The 20,781-nt window shown below is 36.4% G+C and overlaps 1 protein-coding gene across 1 annotated transcript in view; it reads left to right on the top strand.

Annotated features, from left to right (window-relative positions):
• Positions 1–20,781, top strand: part of LOC100749771 (neurobeachin) — a 418,748-nt gene that overhangs the window by 157,200 nt on the left and 240,767 nt on the right. The window lies entirely within an intron of this gene.

The raw sequence follows: 20,781 nt of genomic DNA, 5'->3' as shown, positions 1-20,781 counted from the left end.
CGTCGTCCGCTCCGCTGGATCCTCCAGGAAGCTCCTCGAAATAGGTTGAGCCGATGCAATCACCGGTTAGTATGGAAGTTAACCATCTTCGAGAAACTTAGTTGTCCACCGGAAGTGCCTATTGCCTTGGGCCACGTACGTTCGGATAAACTTGCCTGACCGAAAGTTGCGGATACGCCGAAGACCAGAGAGCCGTTGCCAGACTTTATGTTTCACGGATCGAGTTAATCGAGCATCGATCAAAAGATCCCTTGTAATCGAGATAAGGTAGCAGCTCGTTGGATCATCGTAATGTGGATTTCTCTTGAACTGAGATCAATGAACTGACCAGCTTCGATGCACCGACGGATTTCCTGGATTAAGCTTAATGAGCTATCGTAAAGGAAGGTGTATAGTCAGTGAAAGAGATAAAGGGAGGTTGTGAAATAGAATATCAGCTCAGGTTTATATATTTTAAGAGTTGAAATAATAAAATTATAATATATTAAAATATTCTCGGAGGTATGAAGGATCTAAGATTTAATTAAGATTATAGAGTATGAATTTAGAATTTCATTTTTATTAACATGATTGTTATTGGAGTGGAGACTTGTAGTTTTAGTAGAATACTAGGAGCACAATACACTTATGAAGAATATGTAATAGCAGTAACAGTAACGGTATCATTAGTGGTAGTGGTATTAATAGTAACAGTAACAGTAATAATATTTTAATTTACAACTTTTCTGAATCTGTTCCTCTAAAATATGCGTCAATGATGGTTTAACGATATTGATAGTGTTACTTTTAATCGAAGCTAAATTACTTGTACTTGAGGTCACTCGCGATATTTCTTCCGCTATCTGTACATGGTACGAAATAGAATAAATGATCAGAACCGTGAATGACCGTACTACTGGAATTCCGTTCGAGTTAATAGATTCCCGAGGGTCACGCTATCGGGCTAATCTCTCTATTAACGGGACCCCTTATTGGAATCCGAAGTGTAATTGTCACCAGCCCGAGGCTCATACACGGAATTTATATTTAGATCGGAACTAATCCGAGAGTATTCAATTCGCCACTTACCACAAGAGACGTTGAACGATCAACGAATCTCGCATTAGATGCAAAGCGTCGACGATCGGGCAGACGACACGAGCCAAGTAATACGACCGGCTTGGGAAGGAACACGTGATATCCTGGTTTTATAGGATTTCGCGGCGTCCTAAGTCGTTGAATCGCGTGAGCTCTCTACATAACAGGTGGTAACGCGCGATTTTCCCTCGAGTTTCTTTCTTTCGTACGCCTTTGGAGACCAAGAATTCTGCGAAATCTGTCTTTGTCCCTCTATTTTTCCCTTTCTCTTTCTGCCTCTTGGGACTCTGAAACAAATCTAATAGGTGTTTTATTCGAAATGGGAGTTCGGGCGTTTATGATAGAAAGCGATGGAAATACGGCAGACAAGTTGCGTAAGATATTGTATAGGTTGTTATAAAGCATGTGGTGGAATATGAACGTCTTTCATCGTTCTCATGTCTAGAATCGATCAGATACATATCTCTCACATATTTTGTAACACCTTGAATAGAACGATATGAATAAAAGGACATATGATTAATTTTTTGATGGATAAGTTATACAATATATTGAAGATGTATCGAAGTGCTAATAAAAATTCTATCTTCAACAGAATAATGAAGAAATCGTATAACTTCTTTGCAGAACAAAAAGTATATGGAACGTAAAAACCAACGTACGCATATCGACTACCGCAAAACAATTTTTCAAACTCCGGTAACGAAACTTTTCACGGTGTCGTATTCACTGCTGTCTAGTTTGCACTTTTAAAAGCGCGTGTCACTCGAGCTCTGTAACCTTAAACCTCGGTATTTTCAAACTCGTAATTATATTACAGAAGCCTTAAAATCTTGCAAATTCAATTTCAACTTTTCCCAAATCTTGTATCTTGTATATAATATCAAGAGTATATTTCGAATATAAATATCATCTTTCTCCAATATTCATCTTTCAACATTATTTAATATCATAACAATTCGTTTCTCTTTTTCTATTTCAGGTACGTATATGAATCCAATGAGAGCTTCCAGCAAATTTCGCTTGTGATCGTAAGTATAGGTTGTCGAAAACGTTGTCGAGAGGTTCTCTGGTCCCTTCGATATATTACTTCCGGGTGATTTAAGTGTCGTGGAATTTCTACGGATATCCAAGATCGTCCACATCACCCCTCGTTCCTTTATCACTCCTTCTTCCCTTATCAGCGTATTGTGTCTCATCTCTTTCGTACTACTCGCGATGAGATGGCAATTAAAGTGAAGTTACGTATCCGACCTCTGCAGAAGAAGGCTGCATTGTACCTATCCCTCTAACCGTGAAAGGATCCATTCACGTTTTCTTCGAAATAAAAGTAGAGCGAACTGTGAAATTCATCGCGGAGCTAATATCAGAGAGTATTATTTCGCGATAGAATCCTCCTCGCGATGGTACGAGCTTCTCTGGTAGCCATTATACGGAATTTTTATCGTAAATTCTTAAGTTACAGTGGCTTAAGGTTTATGAGAATTTTATTTTCAATTTAATTGGCGATGGGCGTAGTATTTTTAAAATTTAATAAGCGTTTTGTATCCTAAGTAATATGCTGATATTTTCACAAAACGAGAATAATATCGAGGCTTTAGAATATCAAATCTGGCCGTGATTCATACGATCTTTTTGTATTTTAATATTTGCTATATTAACAACTGGAAATTTTTATTTTGTAAATAGAAATTATAGAATTTACGAGATCACATCTTCTCATACACCATAATCCTATAACAAACTTCCCTTTTCAAATTCATCCAAAAGCTACTTTTGCAAACAAATTATATTCCAGAAAGCTGCGAATGTTTTGTACTCGCGAAAGAGAAACATTCTTGCAAATGTTATACGTAGCAAGAACAGAAGAAAACGCGTAATAAATTTTTCAGCGCGTGAGAAGGTCATCGAGTCTTAGAACAGTCGCGGAAAATGAGATTTCTTGTGCTTGCAAAATTCAAAAGCCGCATTCCAAGAGGAGATACGTGCGGATGAAAAGGAGAAGCAGTGAGAGAAAGGGCAGTAACCGAAGAAAATCAGTTCCCGCTTAAGAGGAAGGATCGAATAAAGGAAACGAATTTGCACTGTCGTTGTCTCCATTTCTATTCCCAAGGAACATTTCAGGGTCCTGCCCTTGTGTATCTCTTTAACGCCATCGTTTTCTTCGTCTACAGAGGTTAAAATGTTTTTTTAAGGAAGGTGCTTTTTGTCAAGGAGTGGTAATTTGATGGCGGTTTTATTCTGTCTTTCGTGACCGAGTTGGAGAATGTGTGTTTGTTCTTAGGTGGGATCACGTAGTTAGTTTGAGAATGAAACTTGGTTTCTTCAAATTTATATGAACGAGTGGAATTTGTGCAAATACACTGCAACTCGTAATTGAAAACTGGACATGAAAAATTTTCAATGAATTTGGAAGCAACATTCTTTAAAGAAATTTGTAAAGAAGAATTTTTATTCTCTTTTTCATAAATTTGGTCGATATCGAAAGAACGAATAAATCTGGTAGAGCACGTACGCACAAAGATGTACAAGACACGTACGTGCAAAAATGTAAAACGTAACAGGAATAAAATAGAAAGAGAAGTAAGCAAAAGCAATAGTGGCAACGTAGGATAAAGACAATTTTTACCTCACTCGTATTCCGGATCCCAGGCACGTTATCGAAAATGACAGAGCGTCCAATGCAACCACCTCGCTGAATCTCGTTTTGTAGTCAAAGATATGAAACTGGGTATATCGAGAACGATGTACGATTTTGGCAATTTTATATCTCTAAAAAATTAATTTTCTTCAAACCTTAAAACATTTCGTAAAACTTCTTTGAACAAACAATTCCATAAAGTTTTCTAAAATTTTTCTATACTCCTCACAAAAAATTATAAACTGATTTAAAAGGACCCCAAGTGATCGATTATTTCTCTGCTCCATCCACTTACCCTCCTCATCTTGTTTCCTCCGACACATTTCCTTCCATAATATACACCCCATCCACAACTTTAATCTGCGTTCGTGTCGTAAATCATCAATTTCTTACGCACTGTGACTTTGTATACCTACTTGGAAAACGTAGTCTCAATCGGTATGAGAGAGTGTTACGCGAGAAAGTCACGTAAGAATCGATCGACAGTGTGACCAAATAAATGTATACGAACGTGACAAGTTGTCAGAAATTATTGGACGAAAGAGCGACGAGGCTGGTATAACATGTCGCGTATCACAAGAGACAGCGTCGACCTGAAAGCTAACGTATTCGTACTTTTCGAGAAGGGAATAAGAAGACTTAATGTCGACGACGATACTGTAGTCAGACAGAAAGAACGTATTTCCTTATGTTGCTCAACAGTCGCATCGATGCGATAAACAAGAAGCAAAAGCGTCAGAACTTCTACCAGATGAACGGAACAAGCCTGGTGTCGGCGCCAGTCCATCCCGTAATTCATCTTATCACTTAGCTAAAGACGTTTAAACAGAGACGCGCCTCTTTTCTACTTTTTCTACCGTTTTGTTTCATTAGCGAAGGCTTTTGGACGATTTTCTTCGATGAGCGATGAGTTTGAATTATAGGAGCTTTTTAAAAAAGTTCTATCGCAGAGAAGGTTCATAAATTGTTTTGAAAATTTGATGGATTCGCTTAGAAATTTGATTAGATCGATTGTAAGAAATTTCATTCACGCAATAAATTAGAAAATAATAGGAATAAGAATATAGTTTGTATTTGTATGCTTGATTATACTATGTATATTATGTTGGAAAGTCTGTATTGGAAAAACTTAATGAGGCAAATACTTCGTTCTTCATTAAAATTATTAATCGTTTCATTGTAGCAATTGTTACGTTAATGAACCTACTGAGAGAGAAACCGTAGAAATTAAAGCAGAAATAGTTAGTTTGATTGTAAAGCACTGAACCGAAAGTCATTATCTAGAGCGCATTCCAAGCATCCTATATTAAAATCTTCGAAGGGATTATTATTCAGAGAATTACCCTTTTAAGAAAAGAATTTTATAATTGGTCGTAAACAAAGAGAGATGTATAATCGGTCAGACGAAAATACGGCAACCTCTAAAACTGAACAACCTTTCCAAATTTGAACAACCTGTCCAAATGTCTGTTTTCTTTAAGCTTCCGAACAATTGCAATTTTATCAAAAGTTTTCCGGTAAATTAATCTTTTCAACTTCTTAAAAAATTTCAAACTGTTTGATCCAATCTAAAAAAAAGTTATTCTTTTTAAAGGTTGCGCAAATATTCATGTGACCAACTGTAACTACGAACAGGGAATATCATAGAATATTATATTCCTCTCCAACTGCATTCTTCTATTTTAAATGTTGCTTTTCACGTTCAGAAAATGGCAGATTTTTATTTAATACAGTCGCAAAGTAGGACGTTAAATTTTCTTTGGAAACACCATAATCCGTATATCAGTTTACCAACTCATCCTCCTTTCACTTTTACAAGTGGCAGGATAAAATTAAATCGACGTGTAAAATACGTATGCTACACTTTTTCCCGGTATCGTTCCAAAGATTATGCGAATTTCGCAATTTTTTTAAAGTAGTTTCGCGTCGTTCGCCGTAGCTCTGAAAGGAGCACGAATTTCAACGAGGGAACGAGGCTTTCCCCCTTTTCCTTCCTTTTTTCCACGCAAACCTTACAAAGCACCGGTGAAATTTAATTTCGGCGCCAGTAATTGAGTTTGCAGCCGGTCGCCGTGTTTCACGCATGGTAACTTTTTTTCTTTCTTTCCTTTTCTCTCTCTCTTTCGCTTTTTCTTTTTTATCAACTACGTTGTTTATTTATAAAAGAGGATCCGGCGTATAGATAATTTCACTGTTTTATTTCGTTTCGGTTGAAACGCGCTGTAATTAGGGACGCGTTTGTACAATGCTACGCGGATTGTTTCGAGATTCACAATTGTTGATATCACGACCGATGAATCTGAATTCCAACTAGAGGTCAAGAATGATTTTGTTACGGGAACATAGATCACGTATAAAATGCTTTTCAAGTTATGCATTGTAAATCAAAGCGCGTTTTATTATCCGTATAGTACACAATGTTATTTAAAAGTTCCCAGGCTCTCATTCACAGGTTCCCGCTTATTATTGCTGAAGTGTATATTAGATTTAAAGAATTTATTCTTCCTAACTTTCTGGCCAAATGTCAAATGTGTATATTTATGCTTTTGAAATTTCTCATGACAGGAGACTATCATGTTTTACATTTTTCTATCATATTTTTATAAATATATACAGAATCAAAATTCAAATTCCATTGAATATAATAACAATTACTCAATCAGACGAATAAACGTGGTGGAGTGACAGCGCGCAATCCAAAAATATTATAATCACAATTAAGAACAAAGGAAACCGAAGATTTGGTACTTTTCAGCATTTTTCCAGTTCCCCAATCTCCTTAGTCCCCACGTTATTGTCTTGTTCTAAAAGATTTTCCGCTAGGTTCAACGTCGAGAAGTCTTATACAATTACCATTTGGAATATTTCATAGAATTGAGTCGCAACAGTTCGTTTGAACGCTAAACTTGGTTGACAAAGTACACGGTTTGCCTTTTTCTTTCCCCCTATTCTCACCCTCTGTTAATTACTTCGAGAAGATTCCGTCATAAATTACAAACGGACCAGCTTTCTCCGCGACGCAGAATCTCTTTAAAATTATAACAATCGTTGCCTGGTACCGGTCAACTAGGGCAGAACTACTTTGTCTCTTCGTTTCTTTCCAGTTCGCTCGTCTTCGGATAATTTCTCTAATGAGTTCTATCGTAATTGGAGTCAGAAACGTCGATATTGCAACGTTCTACCTCGTGATCCAGTGAGCTTCGATCGTTTCTGTGATAGAATTTTATGGAACAATGTTAAGCAACGTTATACGATCTCCTGATAACACTGATAGACGCTGAATTATTCATTGCTCACGAGTATGAAGGCATTTACAGAAAATAATAAATTATCAGAGATTATTAAAATTTTGTGAAATTGACATTTCTTTATGTTAGTGGATTCTCCATTGTATTATTTCTCGTTCGTTGGCTCTATATGTATAATATGTCTCAAATGATTCCGCCAGCCAGATTCAGATTTTTAACAGAAATCTCCGAATTTCCGGTTTAACTTGTCTAAAAATGAAAGATTGCGAACATCGATATATAATTACTTTATCTAAATCGTTATTTTGCATGAATACAGAATTTTCGGTTATTTATCACGTTTTCTATAAAACCAGCCAACTATGAATAGGAGCGTACGTCGAAGAAGATCGAACGATCTTCCCCTTTCCGTCGATCCTTTCCACGATCCTCCGTATCCGTTCCCTAGGCTGGAATAGTGGTTTAGGGGCGTACGAGTAAATATAGAGAAGAGGGCAGGGATTATAGAGAATGGTTGGGTGGTCTGGAACGGGTACATATTCGGAAGTGAGGAAATTTACAATCCAAGTCTAGCCATATATTAGGGAAAGTTACTTCAAGTCGTAAACGTCGAAATATATCAATAGCAGAGCAGGACGACGTTTCTGTACGGTGATAGTGCTGGTTGTAGCGTGTGTGTGTGTGTGTGTGTATGCGCGCGTGCCCAGATGAGTTCGTACGTGTTAAATATCCCACCTCCGGCTGCCAGCCTCCGGTATAGTTATCGATGAAATCGTTTTAGTTAGCGGAACTGACCCCGTTCCCTGACTTTCAATGAATTGGCCAGCTTTAATGCGGTTGACAGTCGGGAATTAACGGGCTTTTTATTTAACCGCGGACCTGTTTTTCTTGCGAGTTCACTCCACGGTTGGATTTACTTTATCGTTAGTCTGCCTTCATCCGCATTTTACTTAATCTTCTAATTCTCATACCTTATAGATTTTTGTAAATCTTTATCTCTATTGCTATAAAATATAATAGGTTTCGAAAGACTAGTTTTAAACATGCCTACAATATTCTCTTATTTTTATTTTTATTACGAAATTTGTTGGACTATATTTCGTTATTTTAGCTGATCCACGCGGCAGAGCTTGATGAGAAAAGCGATCGATCGAGTTACTCCGCCGGGTTTCAGCCGAGTGAACGAGTCACGCAGTTGTTCTTCGAGAATTCGCTGTTTCGCGGAATCCTTAATCGCGCTGGCACTGCGTAAACTGGACGATCCGTGAATGGACTATTTTTATTGGAACAACTAGAGTCGATGAACGAAGTCGAGCGGATTTGGGATCGATTAAAACGTTGAATTGTTCATGAAAAATGTTGCAGCACTGGAATACTGCTTTTGGACTGGAATACTGAATTGTAGCTAGTATTATTAAAATGTATCCACGAAATTTGATAGAATATAATCATCTTTTCTACTTGTCTACAAATATTTTGCTAACAAAAGGATACATTTTTACATAAAATGGTGTACATTCCTGAAAGAGATTTTCATGTTTCCAGAAACTGTCTCAAGTTGTTTAGATGTTTCGATCTTTGAAACGTATAAACTTTATTATTTCCACCCAATATACTACTTGACGATAATCTATAAAGTGTACACATACGAAACAATCGTAGTGAACTTGATTTGTCGCAATCGATAATAATTTCGTGTAATTAATCTCGTAATTTATCAACAAGGAGAAGTCCGAGTACAGAAGATAGTCGAGTTCTTGATCCAAATTAATCAACACCGATTGCGAAATTACTGTACACCAGGAATTGGAGAGCATGCTTGATCAGATCGGTTCTCTCTGTAGTACGCTCGAAACCACTGCAAATCTTTGCCACTTGCCCTCAGCCGTTCTACCGTGTAGTGGCTGCTGAAACTCTGTCGGTTAAACAAGAGAACGAGTTTGTTAAATTCGTTCTGCCCTATCGATTGAAATACTCGCCATCAAACTGAACGTTTCTTAGCCTTTGTGAGTATCGTGCGGAATTCCTATGATTCTCTGCTCGCTTTTCATCGAGAGAAAGCTCATACTCCAATCGTTTTAAAAAGTGGCATCGGTTTCATCGGAAAGTTGTCTCCAGTGTATCGTAAATATGTATCAATCTCGTCTTTCTTGCCTCGCTTTTAAGTTTCAAAGTATTTTGTTTTAAGGAACTTCCGATGCTTCTGATAGCTACTATGAAGTTCTTGATGCTGATTATATTCAGTTGGTTATTGGAGACTTGAAATTAGTTGGATTTTCTTGAAAGGTTGGGAAAATGATATTATGGTTAATTAGATCCGATATTGGAGAAAGTAATTAGGTGGAAGAGGAAATTCTGCACTTTTGTTTTTACAATCTACAATGTTTCAAGTAAAAATATTTCCTGGTATTTTTTAGCAATTGTAAGAATATCGTGGCACATTTAGAAACATTAGAGACGATATTCAAATGATTGTGAATATAATGGAAGCCGGCTGAATGGATATTCAACACCGTGCCTCTGTCCTTCATATTTTCATTTAATAAAAATCATGAATTAATAAATAAATTTCAGTAATTATTTCAATTTCAATTTATTGTACAAGCTTTTTCCTTCGAGGCAGATTTTCAAATTCGTTGCATTATGTATCATTCACAGTGGATTATATTTCGCGTAAAATGTGTACTTTTAGTCAAGACAAATAACCCATCACAGTATGCAAATATGTAACATGGGAAAGTAATTTTCACGAAACTGACTAACGAATTTTACGTTTACATGAGTTTAAAGTTTACGTAACCTTACAATATTTCGATCTTCGTCCAAGATAATATATACGAAGTACGCTGTCATAGTAGGAAATTTGTTTCATTTATCTAAAAATTTAAATATTCAAAGATTCAGATATTGAAAGATTCGAAATTTCAAAGATTTTAAAATTAAAAAATTCAAAGATTCAAAGATTTATGATCTCAGATACTTAAAAATTCGAATCTTCAAATATTCCAAACTTCGAAAATTAAAATTCTAAACATAGAAAATTCAGAGATGTGAAAAGCTTTACCCTCAAACACATACTTCGATATCTCGGAATACCTTCGCAAAAAATATTTAAAATTAAAATTATAGCATGCGCTGCTATTTCTTCGCACTATCCAGGTCAGCTTCGGAACAAAGCGTTGTCATCGCACGCAGAAAGTACACCTATTCTACAAAGGAACTATGCCTGTCGCCGTTACTTCAGTGGAAATTTTTCGCTCGATTAATTCGCTCTCGCGACTCGGTAATCCCTGATCGTGTTATTTAACAGTAATTGTTCATCGATACTGCGTTAAATACATCTTTCAGTACGAACGTCTGGCACGTGTTATATTTCTTCCAAAAAGATGCGAATTCAATTGAAAACTCGTAGATGTTTCTTCATCGGATGTCACAGAACGATCACGAGATTGATTTATTTTTTCCTATTTCAACCATCTTGTAAAATCGACAAGTGAACGACAGGAACAAGTAAAAGAGAAATATGTCAGCCGGAGAAGTGATCGAAAAAGTCACAATATACTTACCCTTGTGCGAATTTCTGAGAAATTTCGAAATAGGAAGAAGAGAGAAGAAGAAATATTTAATGATTGTATTAATAGAAAAATACGAAGAAATTAATCCTTTATCTTACGATATTAGGTAACATTCGCGATATAGATAGTAATTTCGATTCATCAAAAATACATTTATATTTATATTGAACAAAGTTTCACTTGAATTCTAATTTTTATTTCAATTCGTTGGATTGAAAACTAATGAATAAAATTGTATATAATTTTACAACATTTTATATATAATACAGAATCAACCATTATAATCGTTAATTCATTTAAGTAGCTGATAAAAAGGCTGTAATGCAAGAGGTTAAGCGGAAGTTGGTAGATTGTATGAGTCTGTCGATGAGACGGTGACCTTATCTGAGTCGAACAGACACCAATTATCGGCTTACCAGGAAGCACTGCTCACACTGCCTACCTGTAATTACCTCGAGCTTACTGTGATTCGAGACCAAGACGGAATCCTTGCATGTGACTAGGCGATGTTACGCCAGCAACCTCTGCTTCAGCATTATGCACGTACTACGTTGTTTCGCGTGACGTTGTGACTGCGTGACTTCATTTATCTGCCTTCCCATGAGAAAATATACCTTGAAAAATCAAGATGAATTACAAATTATTGATAGTTACTTATTTCCAGTCATTTATTGGCAATAAATATATTGCGACTTGACAAAATTCTTACTTAATACAATACAGAAGATAAAATATGCACTAACAATAATCAGCATCGATAAATAGTTAGTCCAATAGTTTCTTCTTTTATTGTTTTATTTATTGCTATACTAGGAATATCAAATGTTTTTATGATGAAATTTATGAAGTTTCATTTTCTACTTAACTGCTTTGCTTTAGCAGAGATTGAAAAACATTTTCTCGTTTGAATGAATTTCTTGTATTTCCAGTTCTCATTTTACTGCTTTACCTTAACGGCGATTTAAAGAATATGCTTGTCTTATCCTTGTCGCAATGATATTTTACGTTTAATTATCTTTATGTAATTTACAAAAGACGATATAGTAATAATATACGAAGTTTTCACATAATGCACGAAGAAGGCAGTACGCTTTACGAATATAGAAAAAGCAAATACGCCCGAGAAATGTGACAGAATATAAATGGAATTCTACTAATACGATACGTGACGATTTTTTATTATAACAAGGTGGATTCTGGCTTAAATATTATATGAGATTGTTGGAATTCTTTCCACACATTTCGCGTACTTATTTGCTGTATGCTAAGTAGAATAAGATCGAAACATATTTTACATTTTTATTCCTCCATCTTTGGCTTTGTAATCGTGCGTCTTGCGCACGTAAACAAAAAGTCAAACGTAAAAGTAAAAAATCAAAAATAATCGTGTATTAACAGAATTTAGGATGAAAAATAGGTATGTCGTTTTTATCCTACTACGAAAAATTATCCTAATATGATTTAAAAACACGAAAGGTATTGAAAACGCCCTTTTTTTGTTCGACGAATTTCTTATTTGCTTTGAAGAACGCGTCTAAAATGTCAAATATCGTTCGAATTTCGATGTCGCAGGAAATATGTGTAATACCCGTGATTTTAATGGAGTGGGAACTAACCCAACTAGGTCCGGAAAGTGCTTTTTCCCTCGTGCCCTACATTTTGTACATAGAAAAGCCTAAAGAGAGTAGGATGATCTAATGTAGATATTTTCTCTCCTCTCTCTATTTTCTTCTTCTTTGTTTAATCAGTGATTCTATGTTTTATTCGTCAGAAACAGCATGTCATTGATGGATCGATGTGACATGAAAATATCGATATTTAAATAAATCATACTTTCCAAGCCAAGCACGAATTAAGCTTAAAAAAGGTTTCCCAGGGAATTTTGTAATATTTCTATTACTCGCAATATATTTTTCAAAAGTCAAGCAGAAAAGCCAGAAACGTCTCCAACGTTTTCATCAAAGTACAAAAAATGTATCTTTAAATCTTATAGTACAGGAAAAATAGAATAAGAACATTTCAGAATACAATTAGTAGCAGCATTTTTCTATTTCTATGCTCATCGCTGTAGGTTATAGGCTGCGTCTGACACGGTACGGTGCTATTCTACTTAAAATCTCGAGATTCGTAATTGAGTCGTTCCGTTTGAACATAATGTTCTTATTTACATATTCTATTAATAACATAGAAGTTTTCTGATTTCTCTTCACATTACTAGGAAAATTAAACTATTTGATTAAAAAATACTCTCGTTACCTATTTACAATAGAACTATAGTAACCGACAAAAGTAGTCCAATACTTGTCGAAAACTTTTCTAAACGTGTTATGTAAAACGTTTTGATTTCGATGATAAAATTAGAAGCTCTTTCAGCGTTTCCATCAATTTCCTTCAAATCTAGCAACCAATAAACACGTCTCTCCGAGTGGTACGTTACAAATTAAGTGGTGATCGTTCCACGTCACTGGCATTGTTTCACATAGCGGGGGCAAAAATCTGTTGGCCATTAGGATAATTGAAAAGGAAAGCTCGATGAAGTACGGTCAAACGATCGCTCGCTCTCCGGCTTGTTCTCAATTATACCGAGTAGGACCACTCTCGGAATTAGATTTCCACGAGTAACGTGCAAGCGTTGGTCGTGTGACGCACTGCCCCTTCTGTCGTGCTTTACGCTGTTCCCTTGGTTTGAGGCAAAGGTCGTCTTAATCTTTGAACAGACTTGTCGAGACAGAGGAAGAGAGAGAGAGAGAGAGAGAGGGGGCAAAAGTTGGAGAGAGAGACTTTTCTCGGTGACTGGCTAGTTCATTAAAGTGCAATTAAACTCGCGTGAAACTTGCCGGAAACTGTTCGTGCAGCCGTCCGCGAATGCAAATCCTGTATCTTGCGAGACGTTGATTGACTGGTTATCAGAGCTTTGTAGTAATTACTAACTATATTTTTGTTTGTTGGATGCATATTGTCGGCGTTGTTTGATGTAAATTTGTAAAGTAGGGAAAGAGACAGTGATAAAGGAAAAAATATAAAACAAGTTTGTTTTGTTTTAAAAAATGTTTTTCATTTTAATTTAATGCAGAAAGGTAGTAAGCTATAGTACTGGTCTAGAAAGGTCAGTAATATATTAATTAGCGTGAGACAAAATGTAGTGAATCTACTAAGCTGTTAAACTTTATGACAATTTGGTATAAACTGGTTGCTCAACAGATAGTAGCTTTGCCCGGATAAAGCTGGGCAATGATATTGATTTTCGGATTAAGCGTAATACGTATAAGGAACAACGAAGGTTTATTTAATTTCAGAAGGGATCGTAAGAATAAAGGATATCGAGTTTTCAATCCATGGCACTTTATTTATTATTTGTTCATTACTGAATGAAGTAAGGTTTTATTTATCAAATATGTTAACAATATACGCTAAGATATAGTTACTTTATGTACAAATGAATTACTAAGAAAACAAATAAATTTCGAAAAATTATTTATTACACAAGTTCACGTATATTCGGAAGAGAACAAAATTCCTTGCGATACAGATTACATCGAATAATTCCAATTTACGTTCCTTCGAATTACAGACCCAACAACAAGGGATTGAGAATAAAATCCCTGAGAGAGCGGTAGAATCAATACCGCATAAGACGACAAAAAACATAACGCCCAGGAAAAATAAATTGAACCTTCTCTTACACGATCTTTTATCCTTGAACGCTAACAAATGCTTCCACCAACGAGTCTCGATCCTCTTACCTACACCTTCCCTACGACCACGTAAACATCCCTTAAACTTCCGTATACATTGTGTCGATACAAGTCCACCGAGTCCTGTACCACTTAAACGCCACGTCGCTTTCTCCATATTCATGATCAGACTACTCTGTGTATCAGGTTTGTTGTCCATGTGAGACCACCCCTAAAATTCGTTTGAAAGGCCATCAATCAGAAAGAAAAAATCCATCTTTTTTAAATTCCATCTAATTACCAATGTGAATGTTAACTATCAGCACACGATATTTATTTGTATATATATTTTTGTATTTATTTGTTTATTTATTACGATAGAATTCTGCTGATTGAATCGCTTATCTAAGCGAACTTATTAAAATAAGCTCCTATTTTGTTAAAAATTTGTGAAATTGTATTATATGATCCAATAATTTTCATATGGATAGAGTGAGTTTCAGTCAAGAAATACACACGGGTCATTAGAGAGTATGTAGAGAAACTACGATTACGGTAGTGTTCACTAAATTAATTTTGAAAATCGCGCCTGCGGAATTTTCAGCAAATGACAGGAAGCTGCGTTGCAGGGGAACGTTACGTTGAACGTCGGGTTGGTCGTCACGGAGAAAACAGTAACGAGAACACGATGCGTGAGATTCTGTAGAGATTCCAAGAACCAGAATTCATCTGTCGTGAAATTGTTATACGATGAGAAATGGGATTCTTAGATTGCAGTGCAATCACATCTGGAGAAATCAGTCGGTCTTTTGAACCCTTTTCGCAGAAGTCGAGGTTTCGGATTGAGCTTTAAAAATCTTTGCGTAAATTGTCGAAGAAAGAAGGAAAGATTTTTTATTGTATATTGGATAATGTGAATTTTGCTTCTATTTTATATATATGTGTATATTTCATTGCAATATTTGAAATTAATTGGTTATTCTATGCGCTGAGAAACAAACTGTATTGCTTCGCTTAACTTTCAACAACGTTTAACCATCAGAGAAACCTGTACACGACGTATGTAACATAAATTGAAGTAATAAAAGGTGTAATTAGTGTATCTTCGACCTTATTGCTTTTCTTCAACTTTCTAAATGAATAAAAAAAAAAACTCACAAGAAAAGTATTGAAAATTCTTTCTTCACAAATAGATCAACAATAAGTTAGAATATACTTAGAGTACATTCGTTACTAAGCGACAGTACCGCCATTGTCCGCAAGTGTATAAAGTTATACAACTTTCTAGTTGCCACACTACTTTACATCGTATTCTACTTATCGTTACACGATTTTCTACTTTGGCTGATACGTTATTAATACGCCGAGTAGCAATACGTAATAGTGAAGACTAGCAACGCAAGAAATGATCGACGAACGTTTATTCGCGATGCCGCATAGCGACGCGAATGTTTGTTGAAAGAAACTGGGACATTACTCGGTATACTTTCTCCCTTAAGTGAAAAAGTAAGAAGTTGAGGCAAACGAAGATGGTAAAGTCCTATTCGTTCAAAAGAAATAGAGGACAAAAGAGAATGTAGTTTGCGAAAACGTCACTTTAAGGTAAATGCTCAATTTCCAGTATGAAAATTCATATTTATATTACATCTGAAAAATTCTGAAGTGCTTGAATTCTTTCAATTCAGTCGTACCTCCATTTTGTACCTAACATTAATCAACCTCGCTGTTTTCTTTACTTTCTGCATTAAATGTTCAATCAAGCGTAGTATCTATCCGAATTTCTCAAATGTCTTTCTATAAAAGAAATTCGTAGTGAATAATTGCCTTTCGATCTCGCCAAATACACAACGGAGTATATCGACTGTTGAAACTGCTATATATGTGAAATTTAATGCTATTGCACGTAATATTATCCAATATAGCAATTTCTCTCAACCGAACCGTAGAAACTTCACTAACTTCACAGACTGTCAAATAAAAAAAAAAAAATTACCTGAGTTACCATCTATTTCTGTCCGAAACGAGGGGCCGCGGTTTTTCACGGGTTCCGTAACAATCGGAATTCCAGCTGGGGGAAGACGAGAAGTTGCTTTTTCGGCGTGAACACTGTGGATAATCGGGGCAGAGAACCTCGGCTTGAAGTGGAAACTTTTTCTCTCCACTGGATTCCGAAAACAATCGTAGTTGCAACTAGAAACGAGTCGCAACTAGTCGCGTTTTTTGCCTCCCGTTCCTGCGGGATCCAAAACAATCGGACACTCCCGATCGAAAATGCGAAATTTTTCCAGAGTGGTGCAGCTTGAAACGTTCACTGTCCCGTGGAACAGAATGAAACAATCGCGTCTTTCGACCGGAAATATCGATCCAACCTTTCCTGGGACGCGATAAGCTTTGAGCAATATACTTATTTCGTTCCACAACAAAAATCAGTTTCTTTCGCTATTCTGTGTAATGGAATATCAAAAGACATTTTAAATCTATAAGAATTCTCTACTTTAAGATAAATACTTTAGTCCTTTTAACACGATTGCTACTCATTCTACCTATTAAAAAGATTCAAAGATACACGGAAGCGAATATAGAGACGCGTAAACGAGAAGGAAAGCGGCGTCGGTTTTTCATAGATTGCTTCGGTGGTCTTGTTCGCGATCCAAAGAGGACGACGACTGAGGTGGCGTATCGGGTGGATGGAAGAAAAATGGTTAAGAAGCGGAAAGAACGAAACGGGATACTACGGACAAAAGGAAAAGAGAAAAAGTATATGTTCCTCTAGTTGGCTAGCGAGGCATAAGCATGAAAAGCAGAAGGATCCCGAGGAAGCATGAAGCGTAGCCCGAGCGGGACAAAGAGCACAAAGGGAAAAACGAGCGGCGGCGAGGACCAGCCGATCGAAGCAACGGTGAATAACGCGAGGAATTCGCGAGATGATACTCAGGACTTTCCTATTTTGTAATGGCTGAGCGTGCCGCTAACGTAATATCATGCTTTGTGCTCGCTGAAATTTATAGAAAATGCTTGCTCGTGGTCGCGAACGCTAAAATCTGCGTTGCTGGCATATAACGTGTCTGTTTCGAGTGTGATGTAATTTAAAACGAATAATTTTTTAAGGAAATGCAAAATACCAAATATATGGAAGAATCTTTGAATATAAAAATCATGCGTCGAATATCTCTTAGTTATATAAAAGTTATATAGAAGCACAATAGCTTCTTAATACAATGGATAATCGACCGTTTAAATACTCTTGTGATCTCTGCGAAATGCAAGTATTTGAATATTTCCCTGACTTATTGTATATTAAGGAAAGAAAAATATGACGTTCTAGAGAATACCAGACTTAACGTTATTAATTTGGCTGTTTCATACGTTTAATTAAATAACTAGTTGTTGGCTAACTTTAATATTCTTACTACACTTTCATATGTTACGTCAAACATTAATTTTCTCTTTCCTCGCTTTTAAACTTAGCAAAAAACGTTTCTCGTTCCGCAAGTATCGTTTTATCTTCGCATTTCACTTTAAGCTTTATTTTCTTCACGGTTGGTATACCTTTAATTTGTAATTCGTGAATATGCAATTCCGCATTTACAGTCCTTTATCCTCAAACAGTCTTATTACCTCGACCTTAATGAAGACAGAGAATCCAACGAACAGGTTTTCACCTCCACGTCATTTTTTAAAATCCATTTGCCTCCACTGAAAGAAGATAATTTTTTATTCCATTTATTTTACAAGCTTTAACAAATCCTTTGTTAAAAGCTTTTTAAAAATAAATAATTATTACTTTTATTAGAGTGACGGCTAGACATTTTCAGGATTGTCTCTTTTTTACTCTGAAAGATATATAATATAATTGGAAAACGTCACGTGAATACAAAATTATGAACAATACTAATTACATATATAGGATTCTTTTTTAATTTATATAAATTTTTCTTCTTTTCACATTTCAACCGCACAAAGTTGAGAGATTCCTTTTGCTTTTTATAATATATTATATTATAATCAAATTCCAACGAAGCATTTCAACTCGTAAATGTTGAGTTTTAAATAGAAGACTAAATACGAACTTTTTTGTTAGCTTGATATATTTCTAATAAAATATCGTTATATTAGATCTTCAATGTCGATTAACATCAACAACATAAATGTCTTTAAGTTACTTTCTCTTCAGTATTCTCGTATGAATAATCAGTCGCAATAGAAGCGACCCCTATAAAGACACCATTATACACAAACAATACGAATAATTACCTAAGTGGAAGACAAATGTTCGAAGATGGCCTGATATATGTTCGATCGTGAAGAATAAAGGTTTCATCAAACGAAAGAGGGGATGGACAAAGACTGAGCAAAAAGAAGAAATTTCCGACTGAAATGCGTAGCGTGTGTTTATTCTCGAAATACGAAAGGAAAACGTGGGGAAAATAAGAAATTCCGCTACGTCGAGTGCACGGAGTCACGAAAGTTTTAGCGCCTGAAGTAGATATACAGGGTGTTTCAAAAATACAGTTCAATTGAACAGTGAGTGGTGAAAAATATAGTTATGAATAGTGTAATTGCTGAGAATTATATAAAAAATTAAATGAGAAAGAAACTTTCTAAATTCAATATAGGATTTGTTTTAGACCAAGCAATAAGGATTAATGCTTCATATAAAAGTCATTTTAAAAAATAAGCAAATCAAAGGGAAACTTTTGAATAAAGATTCTATGGAATATCATAAAATTCCGTATTCAATGAGTAAAGTTAGTAAAATTATATCACTGGTAAACTGGTTTCCAAGATTTCAAGAAAATTTCTAAAAAGAGAAATTGAAATCGTCGTCGCCGTTTTCTGGGCGATTGTAGGAAGAAACGAGGTGAAATTACGAGGAGGAAATGTCAAAGCAATCCTTATATCTTATGATTAACGTAATACCCGAAAATTATTGGAGCACATAATCGAATATCATATGAAACGACGATATTCCTAAATGACGATAACAAAATTTCGAGGGAAGCGAAATTAAACCCGTACAATCAAAGCTCACCATGACTTTGACAAGAATAGCAGTTTGTTAGCGAGCATAGTTGAACGGTGGGAAGAATATAGTCAGATTCCAGCCAGCGTATACAGTTATTAATCAAGAATGTATTCACTCAACAAGAATGCAGTTAGTCGTTGATAAATAGAGTTAGTCGCCGTAGAAAGTAGTCTTGAATACTGTATACCGATGAAATTCCAATCGAATGTATTCCAGTTGTGAAAAACAACGAAGACAGGGACATTCGCGTTGGTCGATATTGCGACGTGAATATAATGTATAGGAGCGTAATGGTATCGTTCATCGGTGAAAATAAATTCAGGTGTCAGGGAATACAAATACGTACGAGAACAGAGGCAGTCACGAACAGGGATTCTGTCAAATAGCGTAGTCAATACCAACGTCAGCAAGATCGCATTCAGTCGTCAGGGAACGTAGCAAATATAAAAAGGTACAGTCTGCGTCAGCAAGAACAGTTGGATGCCATCGAAATTGCGATCAATCATGCATATGCGCGTATACAAAACACGCTTGTATGTACAAAGTCGCACTATGGTATCCCGTATTTTGTATGAAAACAGGATACCACTGATTTCCGCAAAGGACAAAAAAGGCTTCTATTCATTAATATCGAATGGAATTCAGAGAAAAATATCGATCGTACGCTTCATAATCATTTCATTTACTATTTTGGGTGTTTTTTCGAATATTAAAAAGTATCGTTTCAATGTTCGCAAGTGGGCAAATCTTAAGGAACTGTTTCAGTTCAGTCGCCTACGAAACTACGAATCTTTACATTAGAACACAAATATAAACAATACGAATCTAAATTCTTCTGAAATTCATCTTCCATCTGGTTATTCGATTTGGTATAATTCCATCATCCGCACGACTATTATTTCCTAGAACTGAAAGATTGCTCCACGAGGCATAAAGACGTCCGTTACGCAACTTTCCAGCCAAACATCGTTTCACCGCACCGCAGCCTACACGTCGAACCAGTCCGACGATATTAATTCCTCTCGATGCGAGAGCATCGAACGTCTCGCCGTAGTAGATCGAGCGTAGCACCCGATTCGCGTGCGTGTACCCCTTGCAGAATCGTGAAACAGAGAGAGTGGAGCAAGTCTGCGAGAAGAGAAGTAAGGAAAGGAGCCACGAAGGCGGAGAAGAATAAGGCCGACACGCTATCGTCGCTGCTTCCAGTCACGAGCGAATGAGAAACAGAGACAAAGAGAAAGGACGGCAGCGGCAAGAAAGACGGAGGTACGGAGAGTTGGTGGAAAATGGAGCGGGACAGTGGAAAGTCCTGAAGAGAAAGAGAGACGGCAACAAAGGTGGAAAAGGGAAGGATAGCTAGAACGTGAGAGGCAGAGAGATCGGGAGGGAGTTGGTGGATTTTGCGAGCACAGAGGGGTCGGGGGTGGCGCCGCAGGCCGCGCCGTCGCCCAGCATCCCTCGTTTCCACCCGCCCACCCTCGCGAAGGCGCACCCTCACGCCGAGAGTATCTGCTAGTCATACGCTGGCCCGTTGCGAGCC

Source organism: Bombus impatiens, unplaced genomic scaffold (genome assembly GCF_000188095.3).
Source record: "Bombus impatiens unplaced genomic scaffold, BIMP_2.2 scf_0543, whole genome shotgun sequence".
Classification (NCBI taxonomy): domain Eukaryota; kingdom Metazoa; phylum Arthropoda; class Insecta; order Hymenoptera; family Apidae; genus Bombus; species Bombus impatiens.
The sequence above is the reverse complement of the archived record's forward strand: the minus strand, read 5'-3'. Positions and strand labels throughout refer to the sequence as shown.